Here is a 15,893-nt window from a genome sequence, read left to right as displayed (position 1 = left end):
CTGGTGTGTGTATATATCGATAAATATATATCTATATATACACACAGAGGTATATAGAGAGCTCCTTATTTTCCCTCCTGAGCTAGCTCAGCTTTTGGGATCAGGTGCCTCATCCTCTCAGGCTGGATTCTTTTTTCCTCGAGGGTCAGTTCTGCACCCCTGTCCGGTTTGGGTGCGCTTTAAGTCTGTTTTTTCATTCTCATGAGCTCTAAGGAAATGGGCATGAATTAGGTATTTAGGGAGGCTGAGCCTCTGTCAAGAATGATTGCGGCCTGAATCGTTCAGTCCATCCAACAAGCTTGTAGAGTCGAGGGCTTGGCTCCTCCGGAGCCAGCGAAGGCACTTTCCACCAGGAGTATGGTGGTTTAATGGGCAGCTGTCCAGCACATTGCTCCAGATGTTATCTGTGAAACGGCCCTATGGCCTCCATTAAGACCTTATGTCACTTTTGTAGTGAGCCTGCTTCGCTATCTTCTGTGATTTTGTATTTGTAAATCCTGTTGGTTGACGGGTGAAATTGAATCCCTTATACATGTCAAATACTGAAAGAAAATCATATAAAAATGCACGTGCATGTATAAATACCCTTCTTCCAAAAATATATGTGGGAGAAGGTTATTTATATATGTGGGTGATTTTTGATACTATTTTTATTCAATATTTGACATTTATAGAGATATTTTGCATTTACTTAATTTAACTTGTTTTTGATACACCAAATATGTCTAGTGAAAGCAGCTTCCTTTTGACTGGTATTCTAGTCACCTTTTTTTGTTTGTATTAATACATATGCTGCAGGGACTGTACTGACTTAGTGCGTTGGCATATTTCTTCAGTTTAAACCATTTTACCTCTTTATTAGCAATCCATCCCACTGGATATTGCATGAGATAAAATACTGTATGGTTTCATGAGATAAATACCACATATTTTGGAAAAATATTGCATGCAGTATTTTAGAAGTGTTTTTTAGTGAAAGCCAAAAAAAGTTTTGAAAAATGCTATGCCGTGTTTTACCGAATTTCTTAAAGGGGTAGATACCGCTTTGTGAATAATGCCTATTATACCTTATTTTATTTGCTTTTCCAGTCTTTACAGAATATTGAATAGTAATGCTGCTTACCTTATTCTTTGCCAGTATTCTAAAGTCTGTCTCTAGCCAGACATCTTCAGCCGAGCTGTGTCTGATTCAATGGGGTTGATTTATTAAAAGAGTAAAAAAAGATTCTTGTAGTAAAATAAATGTTCACTTAGCTTAGTGATTGGGCATTTGATTACCCAATTATGGCCAGGAGAAGTTTAAAAATATGTGTTTTGCCTTGCATAATTCTTTAGTTTATTTACAGTGAATATACTTTAAAATATCAACCCTGGTGTCTATCATCTATCTTTTACATTTTATATAAAGTTCTTATATTTAACTGCTTATGTTGCTTTTATGTCAAGATCCTTCTGTTATATGCCAATAAAATGCTGAGTTTTAAAAGAATTCCAGATCATTTTGTGTCATCAGCAAAAATTACAACATTACTGTTTCCAGGCATTAGCTATTAAGAAAAAAGAATGACAAGAACTAGCATTAATGCCAAATCTACACTGCTATTTTTAGTACAGTTCAACTATGTCCCAATTGAAAATACACTTTAGTTTCTGTTCTTTAATTACATTTATTTTGGACAAAATTTGTCCCCATCTCTTGCCCAGTTCCTGGAGCAACATGTTTTTTTTTTTAAGAAGCAACTTGCTTTTATGAAGGACTTTTTCAAATATATTTGCACAAGCCAGAAGTATCACATCAGTGGAATTTCCATTATTCAGATTTGAAGGTAAAGCCTTGTGAAACCTGACCGTGTTAGACAGGACCTGTCTTTTATGAACCTCTAGTGAAACTATACTATTAAATTATTTCTTACTGTATATTTTTACAAACCAATCATTCCCGACCTTTGAAATAACTTTTTTATAACAAATCCCAAGCTTACTAGTCTATGGTTTCCTAAGTACAACCTTTTCATTCTTAAAACAATGCAAACAATTCGTATTTACCTTGCCAACATACTTTGCTGTGTTTAGTTGAAAAGCTTGCTGAAGAATGGTTAGCATCTAGCACATTTCTGGTTATGTTTATCACCCGGTCTCCCACTGTGCGCTAAGGCCGCGCACACACGGTCGGTCCAAACCGATGAAAACGGACTGAAGTTCAGTTTCATCGGTCCAAACCGACCGTGTGTACGGCCCATCGGTCTTTTGTCCTTCGGACAAAAGTTAGAGAACTTGCTTTAAAACCGAACCGATGGACCGCTGACCGATAGGTCCAAACCGATGGTTAGTACACAAAAGCATTGGTTCAAAACCCGCGCATGCTCAGAATCAAGTCGACGCAGTGACAGAGAGGATGGTGAATTAAACCATATAGTGCAGTGGGGGGCACTGGCAACAGACACTGTTGCAGGGGGGAAATTACTAAAACTGGAGCGTGCAAAATCTGGTGCAGCTCTGCATGGAAACCAATCAGCTTACAGGTTTTATTATCGAAGCTTAATTGAACAAGCCAAAGTTAGAACCTGATTGGTTACCACACACAGCTGCACCAAATTCTGAGTCCTCCCACCCCCCTCCCAGGGGTCTCGTGGTCGGTCATCTAGCACTTACCCCATCAAGTGCTCTTACGGGCGGCAGTCAGCCATCTCCTCCTCCTCTGCATCACGCCGGCTTCCGCCGTGCATCTCCTCCCTACTCCTCCTAGGTGACCAATAGGATTGCCTGTCCTTTCACCCAACCCAATGCCGGATCTCACGACCCACTTCCTGATTGGCCAGGAGGAGGATCAGTGTGAGAATAGCGAATATTTATTTGTTATTCTCACACAACTGAGTGAGCTTGGAGCGCAGACGGGGAACTTAAACAAAAAAAAAAATCTTATTTATTATACTTATTTTTTTTTATTTTGACACTGTTTTTAAAAAAAAATCATTTTGGGTCACTTTTATTCCTATTACAAGGAATGTAAACATCCCATGTAATAGAAAAAAGCACGTCAGGTACTCTTAAATATGAGATCTGGGGTCAAAAAGACCTCAGATCTCATATTTAGATTAAAATGAAATAAAGTTTTTTTTATGTCATTTAAAAAAAAAATGCCCCTTTAAGAGCATTGGGTGGAAGTGACATCTCCGGTAAGCGGCTTAGGGCACCAGAGAGTGGCGGGAGGGGGGGCCCTCTCCCGCCTCCGATAAATGTGATATTGCGGTGTATCCGCTGCACAGACCACTTTTATCTAAAAGCGCACCTCCCACGCTGGAAGAGGATGCCAGAGTTATGGTAGCTAGCTGCTACCATAACAACTGTATTCCTCTTCAAAGTAGCGATGTATTTAGGCGGTCCGGAAGTGGTTAAAGCCCTCTGAATGCCAATGAAACACCTATCACTAAATTAAATGGATACCTTACAGTCCTGTTTACATGTTGTGTTTGCTTCGCTTCAAAATTATACCCCATATCGCTTTCTTGGTGCTTCAAAACCTCCAAAAAAGCCTTTGAAAAAGCTTGCTTACAGTACCTAAAGCCTCTGAAAGGCTTTTATTCAACTTTAGCTTCTCTTTGATTTGGAGGTATTGCAAGCATGAGATATCCCAGGATGCTCTGGGAAACCAACAATTGAACCAGAAAGACATCAGCAGCAGTCACTTCCGGTTCATGTGAATATATTCTGGAAGTGTCTGGTGCAGATGTCACATCTGGTGTGCAGCAGAAATGTGAGCAGGGTACAGACTGGAGTGGAACAACTAGCAGACAGCACATGTGGTAAACTATAACAGAAGGTGAATGGGACTGGAGAGTGAGGACTGAGCACAGAGGATCAGCAGAGCTGGGAGACCAGAGCAGGAGAAACTACCAGATGTCACACGTGGTGTGCAGAATGAGAGCAACATAAGTGGGGACCAGAGAAGAGGATTATAAGACCAGATGATCAGCAGAGCTGGTGGTTACCACTGAGCAGAGGATCAGCAGAGCTGGGGTTACTACTGATCGGGGGATTAGCAAAGCTGGGGGTTACTACTGAGCAGGGGATCTGCTGAATGAGGGTACTAATAAACTGCAGATTTACCTAACCAGGATGCTAATGTGCAGGAGATCTGTTGAACAGGGGTACTAATGAGCCGGGGGTTCTACTGGACCCCTTTAAAACATATAGAAAATCAACACACACAGGGCATCTGCCAAGCTTCTTTATTTAAAGCTTTAGCAAAGCATTACCAAAGAATCACAGAAGTATCACAGAATCTTTACTGAAGCATCAAAAACACATCAAGAAAGCACGTTGAAGCAGTATGTACTTTAATGTGTGTTAACCACTTCCGGACCACCGCATGTACATTTACGTCGGCAGAATGGCACGGACAGGCACATTGGCATACCTGTACGTCCCTGCCTAGACGTGGGTCGGGGGTCCGATCAGGACCCCCCCGGTACATGCAGCGGTTCCCTTGGCTTCAGGAGCGATCCGGGACGACGGCGCGGCTATTCGTTTATAGCCGCCCCGTCGCGATCGCTCCCCGGAGCTGAAGAACGGGGAGAGCCGTATGTAAACACGGCTTCCCCGTGCTTCACTGTGGCGGCTGCATCGATCGAGTGATCCCTTTTATAGGGAGACTCGATCGATGACGTCAGACCTACAGCCACACCCCCCTACAGTTGTAAACACACACTAGGTGAACCCTAACTCCTACAGCGCCCCCTGTGGTTAACTCCCAAACTGCAACTGTCATTTTCACAATAAACAATGCAATTTAAATGCATTTTTTGCTGTGAAAATGACAATGGTCCCAAAAATGTGTCAAAATTGTCCGAAGTGTCCGCCATAATGTCGCAGTCATGAAAAAAATCGCTGATCGCCCGGCATTAGTAGTAATTTTTTTAACAAAAATAGGTAGAAGAATACGTATCGGCCTAAACTGAGGAAAAAATAATTTTTATATATGTTTTTGGGAGATATTTATTATAGCAAAAAGTAAAAAATATTGCATTTTTTTCAAAATTGTCGCTCTATTTTTGTTTATAGCGCAAAAAATAAAAACCGCAGAGGTGATCAAATACCACCAAAAGAAAGCTCTATTTGTGGGGAAAAAAGGACGCCAATTTTGTTTGGGAGCCACGTCGCACGACAATTGTCTGTTAAAGCGACGCAGTGCCGAATTGTAAAAAACCCTTGGGTCATTTAGCAGCATATTGGTCCGGTCCTTAAGTGGTTAAAGTCGAAGCAAGTGTATACAAACAATTATAGTTACTTTAATATAAATATATAAATATGACTTCAATATTTCTGTCATGTGCCTATTGTAGAACATTTAAGCTTCAATATACTTTCCCTACAAGTAAACACAGTACATTAAAAAACTCCAACTATTAGGCTCCATGCACACTGAAGCTGATAAACTGCAGTTTATTGGCGTTTTGGCTTTTTTTTTTTAAAGCCCATAAACTGAACTCTATGTTAGCCTATGTGCCCATGCACACCTGGGTGTTTTTTAGTGTTAATGAGCTATAGAGTTTATTGGCTTTTTTCTGAACGCCCGAAATTTGCGTTCAAAGTGCAGTTTTTCGGTAGAAAAAAACGCTTAAAAACACCAAAAAAAAAGTAAAAAAAGAAAAAAGTAAAAAAAAAAGAAAAAAGCTACACTCAAAAACGCTGATTAAAGCTATTGCAAAAATGCTAAAAAACGTTGAAAGGCTCCCTGCAAAGCTACTGGCGTTTTTTTTTTATAGCTTTTATCAGCTTCAGTGTGCATGGAGCCTTATTGCTAGTGTTATGCCGCATACACACCATCACTTTATGTGATGAAAAAAAACGACATTTTCTGTGAAGTAAAAAACGACGTTTTTGAAACTTCAATTTTCAAAGACGAAGTTGCCTACACACCATCGTTTTTCTCACAATGTTCTAGCAAAGCGAGGTTACGTTCCACCACGTTTTTCTATTGAAGCTCGCTTCATAAGTAGCTTCTGGGCATGCGCGGATGAAAAAACGTTGTTTTAAACGACGTTTTTGCTACACACGGTCAATTTCTGTGAAGTAAAAGTTGACGTTTTGAAAAACGACACATAAAATTGAAGCATGCTTCAATTTTTTTTGGTCGTTTTGTAGAAGACATAAAACGACGTTTTCCCCCACACACGGTCAATTAAAGTGACGTTTTTAAAAACGTCATTTTTTTTCATCACATAAAACGACCGTGTGTATGCGGCATTAGTTTCATGCTTTTTATTTTATAGGTCTTAACTTCTGGTGAAACACGAGTTAAGACCCTTTGTTCTTCTGTTCTACTCTGCAATTGTTGGACTATAAACCAGAGCAGGTGGCATTTCATGAGGGTGACTGCACAAGGAAATTGATGTTCATTTATCTGTTTTGAACTTGTAGACATGCAAATTTCTTTGTCTGCAGCCTTTTCTGTTTTATAACAAATATGTTGCAGTTATATTTTCTTACTAGTTTATAAGCTTCTTTCTCTGGTGTCGGCTTTTAAGACAAACATTTCCGTTCTTTAGAAGTTATAGGCAAGTTGAGAAGTTGCAAAGCAATATTTTTTATTGTAATAAATCCCATTTATTATTAATAAAGACCGTGGCCCCAATTTACTGTCAGATTTGAGTCATTTGGCCTGCATTGGTATTTAGTATCTCAGTATGAAAGCTTCCAAAATGATTTGGGAATTGCCAGCTATGAAATGAGATCAAGGCAGTGGGCCAAATATTTGAATGACCTTGATTCTCCTAGTAAAGTATCATTCTATGGAGAAACAATGTGGATGTCATAGTTGGCATTGTGAATCTGGAAACAAAGTATGAGCTCAGTTTTGTGTAAGTGGCCATGTTAGCTGATGCTATTTCTATCACACATTAATATTTATTATGACCCTGTGCTGTGAAAAGGCCATTTCATTTCCAGAATTGTTAAGGTGGCTAAATTATATCTATCCATGTGTTTTCCAAACCACTTACCGCCGTACAGCAGTTGTGGGTCACAGTTTATCACTCGCCTTCCCTCTTCTGCTGGACCTGCACGCTGGTTCCAACCGACAGGCTTTAAAGTGAGGTCAATTAATATAGTGTGCACTTGATTAACAGTGTTTGTTTACCACCACGCACAGATTCTGCTGCTACCTGCTCTGACCATGTTTTTGAATCACATCTGTCACCTGCTTGATTTCCAGTCTGTATCTGATTTTGTCTCTTTCTGCTACACTTGGTTCCATCTGCAAGTTGGCTGTCTTGGCTTTCTGACAGTTGTGATGTGTCACCATCAGTGAAGACCTGACACGCTGGAGCTTCACTGAGGTTAGAGTCATGGCAACACAGACAGCCCACAATCACAATAAGCCTATGGTCCGCAATTGAAAACATGTGAAATGAATGCCGCATACACGCGGTCAGAATTTCCGTTGGAAAAAGTCTGATGGAATTTTTTCATCGGATATTCCGTCGTGTGTATTCCCCATCGGACTTTTTCCTTCAGAAATTCTGACAGAGTAAGAAAGAGAACATGTTCTCTTTTTTTCAGACGGAAATTCCGTTCGTCTGTATGGAATTCCGACGGAGAAAAACCCACGCATGCTCGGAAACAATACGTTGCATGCTCGGAAGCATTGAACTTCCTTTTTCTAAGCTTGTTGTAGTGTTGTACGTCACCATGTTTTTGACGGTCGGAATTTGGTGTGACCGCGTGTATGCAAGACAGCTTGAGCGGAATTCCATCGGAAAAACCCGTCAGAGTTTATTCCGACGGAAAAAACGATCATGTGTACTTGGCATAAAGGTACAAATGTTCAGATGAGTGGTGACATGAACTTGCAAGTTCACTTATATAGTGAAGAACACATAGTTATTAAAAAAAAGTAAGTTCACAATGGATAGCAAAGATTGTAAAGATAAAGAAATTGCCCCAACTAAGATTTCTCTTGATGTCTGGCCACCACAATGGCTTGACCTACATGGCCATACTTTCATTATATGAAACAAGATTTTCATACTTTGCCCTCTGTGACTGCAATAGTCCAGATTTTCGGTAAAACCTGTACAACCTTCAATATAAGCTTCTACTGACGTGCTTAGACGTAGCCTATTTGAACACTATTCCTGTACTGGTGATGCAGAAGAGGGCAAAAGAAACAGCATGGGGAAAGTTACTTTTATACTCTGTGAGTAGCATTCAGAATTATTTTGTTAGTTTATCACCCACCAATACATTCTACCAATTATAGCTGAAGATGCCTGTTTAGTAATCGAGGCATTATTTCCCTATTTAAATGAATTTATTCTACCTCTCATCACCTTATGGTTTGGCAGGATATTCCAGCGTTTTACTACCCTTACAATTTAGAACTGATTAAGTGTCCCGCCCTATTTGACTGGTTTCAGGAGACAATGGGTGTGAAATAGGTCATTGGCATTCAATGGTTACTTGTTAGAGACAAGAGACACGCTATATCCCACACTACTGACTTTACTAATGATGAATTAGGTTGGTTATCAGAACTATGCAGACACTTCACTGGACAGTGTTTGCATAGAGGCAGCAGACCCCGGGCTGCTTGCAGGTGGACTAAGGCAAATAGAGACCTTTGGCAACCTAAGTCTAAAACACATAACAGTAACTCATCTGCACTTTGGACATCTTTTTAAAGTAAACCTGTCATGATGATTGTTAATGAGTGTGTATCTGTGGCCTTTATCAGTTCTCTGTCTTCTAATTTGCAAAACCCAATACAAGAGAATAAAAAAAAGAAAAGAAAAAGTAAACCTGTCATGGGGAAATTATGGAGGATGGGATTGCTGATCTTCTTCTACAAATGCTAGTTGTATTTGCATTATGTTGACTTCCTGTCTTTAATATTTTCTGTGTCACTAACCTAGAACATTATGCAGTTATGGAAGGTTAAAGAAAAGTCATTGATCCCTACATACGTTCCGGGCAGTGTCGGTGCGTGTACAGAGGGCGCTGGAGCGCCACCCCCTCTGGCTCCCGCATACGCATCTGATCACAATATACATAGATTCATGCATTGCATTGCATGAATCTATGTATTGCCGCCGAATATTCAGATGGCTGGCCCCTTGGTGAGCGCCGGCCATCTGAATAACGGCGGCTGTGGAAGTGCCTATCAGAGCCTCAGGCTGCAGTCGGCTTCCAGATGCTTATCCTCGGGACGCATGGGGGGTGCGTTCCTTGGATAAGAGTGAAAGGCGTCTCAGCCAATCAGGTTCACCGGTTCTGGTTACCGGTAACCTGATTGGCTGAAGCATCACCGAGGGCGGGAGAAGACATCGAGGAACGGTAGAAGCACGGCTGACCCCAGAAAGGTAAGTGCCAGGAGGGGAGGGTCACAGGTCACAGTGGCAGCCAGCATTACTGGGCACAGTGGCAACAATTGCGGGGCACAGTGGCAACAATTGCTGGGCACAGTGGTGACAATTGCTGGGCACAGTGGTAACAATTGATGGGCACAGTGGTAACAATTGATGGCACAGTGGTAACAATTGATGGCACAGTGGTAACAATTGATGGGCACAGTGGTAACAATTGATGGCACAGTGGCTGCGTTTGGCATGGCACAGTGGTGACAATTGATGGCACAGTGGTGACAATTGATGGCACAGTGGCAGTGTTTGATGGCATGGCATAGTGGTGACAATTGCTGGGCACAGTGGTGACAATTGATGGCACAGTGGTAACAATTGATGGCACAGTGGTGACGATTGATGGCACAGTGGTGACGATTGATGGCACAGTGGTGACAATTGATGGCACAGTGGTAACAATTGATGGCACAGTGGTGACGATTGATGGCACAGTGGTGACGATTGATGGCACAGTGGTGACGATTGATGGCACAGTGGTGACAATTGATGGCACAGTGGCTGCGTTTGATGGCATGGCACAGTGGTGACAATTGATGGCACAGTGGCTGCCTTTGGCATAGCACAGTGGTGACAATTAATGGCACAGTGGTAACAATTGATGGCACAGTGGTGACAATTGATGGCACAGTGGCGACAATTGATGGCACAGTGGTTGCGTTTGATGGCATGGCACAGTGGTGACAATTGATGGGCACAGTGGCGATAAATGATGGCACAGTGGCTGCGTTTGATGGGCACAGTGGCTGCATTTGATGGGCACAATGGCTGCATTTTTTTTTTTTAATTCTTTATTTTATACATTTTTCTTTCTCTTATCAAAAGTTCAAACAAAAATAGTTACAGTAATACAATTAACATTTCAATTATCTCTTACTTTAGTATGTTGGCTACTGTTATTCCTCTCATTCTCAAAATTCTACTTTCTTAACTTCCTGACAGTTATTAAACAAAAACCATGTCGTTATGAAGTCCCTACCCCCCTCCCCCTTACCCCTCCCCTAAACAAACCCCCCTCCAAAAAAAAAAAGAAGAAAAAAATTCCTCTCGGATATCCACCCCTCCTCCTCCCATCCCCACCTTAGGGGTTTTGCTCTCTATATGTAATATATGGGGCCCACATCTGTCTGTATTTCTCCTCCTGTTCCCTCATTCCCATGGTCAAGTTTTCCATTTGCTGAATTTCCGTTACTCTGGCCAACCACTGTCTTCTTGTCGGAACAACCGTACTCTTCCAAAGAATTGGAATGCATGCCTTTGCCGCGGTCAGCAAATGTCTAATCAAAGATTTTTTAAACTTTACCATGGAAATCGGGAAATCATTCAGCAGATATGCCGCTGGGCTATCTCCCAGATTCACCTCCCTGATTTCCCTTATTGTATCCGCAACCATTTCCCAAAATTCTTTCCGTTTCGGGCATTCCCAGAATATGTGCACCATGGTGCCCTCCGCCTCTCCGCATCGCCAACATTGATCTGATACTTCTGGGAATATCTTTTTAAGTACTACTGGAGTCCTATACCATCTAGTTAAAATTTTATATCCCCCTTCCTGGTATTTGGTGGCTAGCGAGGCCTTATGTGTAAACCTGAAAATTTTATTTTTCTGGGTCTCTGAAAATGTCAGCCCTAACTCTCTTTCCCAGGCTTGGATAAATAGGAAAGTCTGTGGGGCTTCTGATTCTACTAGCAAACTATACATACAGGACAAACCATGTCTCGTTGGTTTTCCCTTTAACCTCTTGGGACCCGCGCTATAGTCAAATGACGGCTACAGCGCGGATCCCAAAATCCAAGTGGACGTCAGCCAATCACAGATCGGCCAATCAGAGTGGCCGTTTGCGATGCGATCTGTGCGGCCAATGAGAGATGATCTCATATGTAAACATATGAGATCATCTCTCATTGCCGTTTTACACAGAGACAGCGGTGCTGTCTCTGGAGAGGAGACCGATCTGTGTCCCTTGTCCATAGGGACATAGATCGGTCACCCCCCCCAGTCACCCCCCTTCCCCCACAGTTAGAACACTAATTAGGGTACACATTTAACCCCTTCCTCACCCCCTAGTGTTAACCCCTCCAATGCAAAGTCACATTTATACTGTAATTAGTGCATATTTATAGCACTGATCGCAGTATAAATGTAAATGGCGCCAAAAATGTGTCAAAAGTGTTCGATGTGTCCGCCATAACGTCGCAGTCCCAATAAAAATCGCAGATCGCCGCCATTTCTAGTAAAAAAAAAAAATAATAAAAAATAATAATTCTGTCCCTTATTTTGTAGGCGCTATAACTTTTGCTCAAACCAGTCGCTTATTGCGATTTTTTTTTTTTACCAAAAATATGTAGAAGAATACGTATCGGCCTAAACTGAGATAAAAAAATTGTTTTTGTTTTTTTAAATTGGGATATTTATTATAGCAACAAGTAAAAAATATTGTATTTTTTTCAAAATTGTCGCTCTTTTTTGTTTACAGCGCAAAAAATAAAAACCACACAGGCGATCAAATACCACCAAAAGAAAGCTCTATTTGTGGGGAAAAAAGGACGTCAATTTTGTTTGGGAGCCACGTCGCACGACCGCGCAATTGTTAGTTAAAGCGACGCAGTGCCGAAAGCTGAAATTTCACCTGGGCAGGAGGGGGGTATATGTGCCCAGTAAGCAAGTGGTTAAGCAGACTTCCTCAAACTCCGATAGTCTTCTAGGCGTCCCCCTTGTGATTTTATTGCTCGGATTGCCGCTTTCAATTGCAATTATCTTAATGGATCCAGTTCCCTCCTGACTATCCCTTCAATTTCTCCACTAGTCCTCCTCTGGTTATTGCTCTCATAATGTATTAGTCTGCCCATACCCATTCGTCTTAGGTTATTAAAATGTAAGTCTGTTAGGCCTATCTCAAACCTCGGATTCCCAAGAACCAGCATCATTGGGCTTAGATATTCTGAAATTTTAGTTTTCCTGAAAATCCTTTTTATCGCTCTTATCGTCGCTCCCACTGTAGGGTGTTTCTTCACTTTAGGTGGAATATCTACTTCTGCAATCCATGCCATTCCCTCCAAGGGGATATTTGTAATTTTTTGTTCCATATGGATCCACGGTTTCTCCTTCTGGTGGGCACACCACTCTACTACCCTTGCCATATGAGAGGCATCATGGTACCTGATAGGGTCTGGGAATCCCACCCAATGGCTGCATTTGATGGGCACAGTGGTTGCAATTGATGGGCACAGTGGCTGCGTTTGATGGGCACAGTGGCTGCATTTGATGGGCACAGTGGCTGCATTTGATGGGCACAGTGGCTGCATTTGATGGGCACAGTGGCTGCATTTGATGGGCACAGTAGCTGCGTTTGATGGGCACAGTGAGGCTGCAATTGTTTTTTTGTTTTGTTTGTTTGTGTGTTGTCATCACAGGTTTCCATAAGTTTACCTAATACGTTTTTTTTAATATGTTGTACTGGTGCATGTAGCCAAAATTAAGACCTGAATAACATTTTCTTCACAAGTTATACTGCATTCAAAGAGCTGACATTGAGTGTGCTCTCTACCAGCAGTCCTTTCTTAATATGCATTCTGTTGTTTTATGCTTTAAATCATAACTAGATAGATTTTATGCCTAGTATAGGCACTTTGGGCCAGATTCACGTAGAACTGCGGCGGCGTAACGTATCGTAGATACGTTACACCGCCGCAAGTTTTCATCGCAAGTGCCTGATTCACAAAGCACTTGCAATGAAAACCTACGCTGGTGGCCTCCGGCGTAAGCCCGTGTAATTTAAAGGGGCGTGTGCCATTTAAATTAGGCGCGCTCCCGCGCTGGACCTACTGCGCATGCTCCGTTTTGAAATTCCCGCCGTGCTTTGCGCGAACTGACGTCATTTTTTCGATCGGCTACTTGCGTAGCGTACTTCCGTATTCCCGGACGTCTTACGCAAACGACGTGAAATTTTAAAATTCGACGCGGAAACGACGGCCATACTTTATTCCTTATATCACCGCATCGCGTACGTCGCCGCGTCATCATCGCGGTGACGGCGCGACGCTTCACAGCGGACGGAATTCCGCGGGGATTTTGATCTCCTGGTTAGTACAACCAGGAGATCAAAATCCGCCAGAGGATTTATCCGCGGAAACAGTCCGGAGGACCGTTTCCGCGGATAAATCCTCTCGTGTGTACTAGGCATTAAAGATACAACAGAGTATCTGAGATACTCCGTCGTATCTCCGCTGTGAATCTGGCCCTTTGTACCTAAATTGTACATGGGTCCCACAAAGTCATTATTTTATTGCTATATAAGCTTTTCTTCTTTTCTTTATGTAGGCTAAAAAATATAACAGAGTTGCATACAATTTATTTTTAGAATAGGGAGCAAGTCAAATAAACACAGTCATACAAATGTGGAAAATGTATATTAAATGAATATTATTGGCAGTCTAACTGGCATCTGATTGATGTTATCAATCTCCATACTGCTGTTATAATAACTTAAAAATAAGAACTGAAGTTGATTCATTATACATATACTGAGAACATGGAAGCACTTTGACATAAAATAAAGCAATAAGTCTATAAGGCAAAGAGGAATTTCAAAAAGACAACATTTATTTTCGGATATGATTGCTTCTATAATACGTTTGCTCATCTCCAGCCCTAAGCAGTAACTGTTCAGAGGCACATAAATAATCCAGTCTTCAAATGGGTAATTCCATTTGACTTGATCAAACTGACTACAGTGGCTGCTTGCCTTAACGACCAGACCAGTACTGAAGACTTTATGAGATTGACTTCTGGGACAAATGTTGGCATATTCAGTAAGGTACAGTGGTGCATCATCGTATGGGAAGGAGGGCCCACTGTGCCCTGTCACACACTGCATGCCAAGAGTAATCCATCTGATCCCATGTAAAACCGACCACCCCCCCAGCACTGATCTCCTGTGGCTCCCCTGCAACTCTGGGCTTCTTCTCATCTCCCCTCCTACTGAGGGGAGATAACTTCTTCTGAATTTAGAAAATCTAAACACAGGAGTGCTATTGTACAAGAAACTTAAAGGAGAAGTCTAGCCCAACATTTTTAGGCTGGGCTTCTCCTCTGGGTCACAGGAGTGCAATTCGTTTTGCACTCCTGTGACCCGTTTTCAGCAGGGATGTAGTCTGAGGTTCACTCTCCAATGTTGACTGGCAGTCAGCATTGCTCTGCTCGGGGAGGAGTGAGAACCAAGCCATCGGCGGTGTTTGGTGGCTCGGTTCTCAGTGCAGAGATGTCGGAGGACAGATGCAGCATTGGTCTGATGCTGCATCCACCAAGGTAGGTATGACTAGCAAAAAAAACAAAACGCTAACTTATTTTTTAAGGATATTTTAACCTGTGGGTTGCAGCATCCAAATAACTTCATTGTTTGATTAAAGAATTGTCAGAAAAATATATAAGACTTGTATTGTTGAACCCATTGTTCATATATTATGTGTGCTTGCAGGGAAAATATATGTAGAGAAAATCCATCTTTTTGCAAACATAATAAGAAATACGTAAATCCAAAGAAATATAAATATGTTTAATGCTGATACATTGGTTTTAGTGGCAAAGATTTAAATGTATCTGAATTGAAGTTAACCTTTCCTGTATCTAACCTTATAATTAAACTTTAGTACTTAATCTCCCCAACACTTACATTTAACCATTCAATTACCCTGCAATTTAAAGTGTTTCTAAAGGCAGAAGTTTTTTTACAATACTGCATTCTATGCGTTACATGCAAATAAAGCCCACACCGTCCCCGCTGCAGGCTGCATCCATGTTTGCCCCTCTTCCTTCTAGGGCCACGGACTCCGGCTCTGTGAATGGCCGGAGTCGTGTGATGTCACTCCCACACGCGTGCACAGGAGCCGCCAGGATTTTTTAACATTTTTTTTTTAAATTGGGATATTTACTAAAAGAGCCTGTCAGAAATTACCCATGCAGATAGCAGAGCAACCAGACTGCAGATAGAACCACACTCCGCGTTTTGGATTGAAGAATGTATGCAGTATAGGAGGATACGTCTCATTCATTTTTTATGTCAGAAGTTTACAGCCACTTTACCTTCACTTTCAATTCTAATGACAATGGCCATAGGACAAACAAAGAAATGTAATTTCCCTAACAGGGATGCAGACAACATTAAAAAATGACAGAAGTTTTAACTCCTCAAATGTTTTTAAATATAATCTCTTAAACAGTTTGTTGATGTACTTACCTCTCCAGCAAGATCCCACAGAATGTTGAGTATCTCAAAACTTGGGAGAAGACACTCTTGGAGTGTACTGGAGAATTTTCTCACAAGATCTTGGCTTCTCCCCATTTCCTAGAATCTTTTTAAAAAGGCTGTTGCTGCAGCATAGAAGCCGAGAAAAAGGTAAGTATACCAACTTATGCCAGCATCTCGCTAAATACACTGAATATAACCATAGGTAGCAAATCATGCCAGGGCATAAGCC

The 15,893-nt window shown here is 41.6% G+C and overlaps 1 protein-coding gene across 3 annotated transcripts in view; it reads right to left on the bottom strand.

Annotated features, from left to right (window-relative positions):
- The window catches only part of LOC120914841, a 230,518-nt gene that overhangs the window by 179,010 nt on the left and 35,615 nt on the right, over positions 1-15,893 (bottom strand). Inside the window, exon 1 of one of the 3 annotated variants that reach the window (XM_040325339.1) lies at positions 15,653-15,824. The exons of the other annotated variants lie outside the window; for them this stretch is intronic. The gene's annotated coding sequence lies outside the window, so the exon portion shown is untranslated. Of the gene's footprint in view, positions 1-15,652; positions 15,825-15,893 lie in introns of those variants that run through there. 3 annotated transcript variants of the gene reach the window in all.

This window comes from Rana temporaria, chromosome 1 (assembly GCF_905171775.1).
Source record: "Rana temporaria chromosome 1, aRanTem1.1, whole genome shotgun sequence".
NCBI lineage: Eukaryota > Metazoa > Chordata > Amphibia > Anura > Ranidae > Rana > Rana temporaria.
This window is presented reverse-complemented; position numbering and strand designations above follow the sequence as displayed.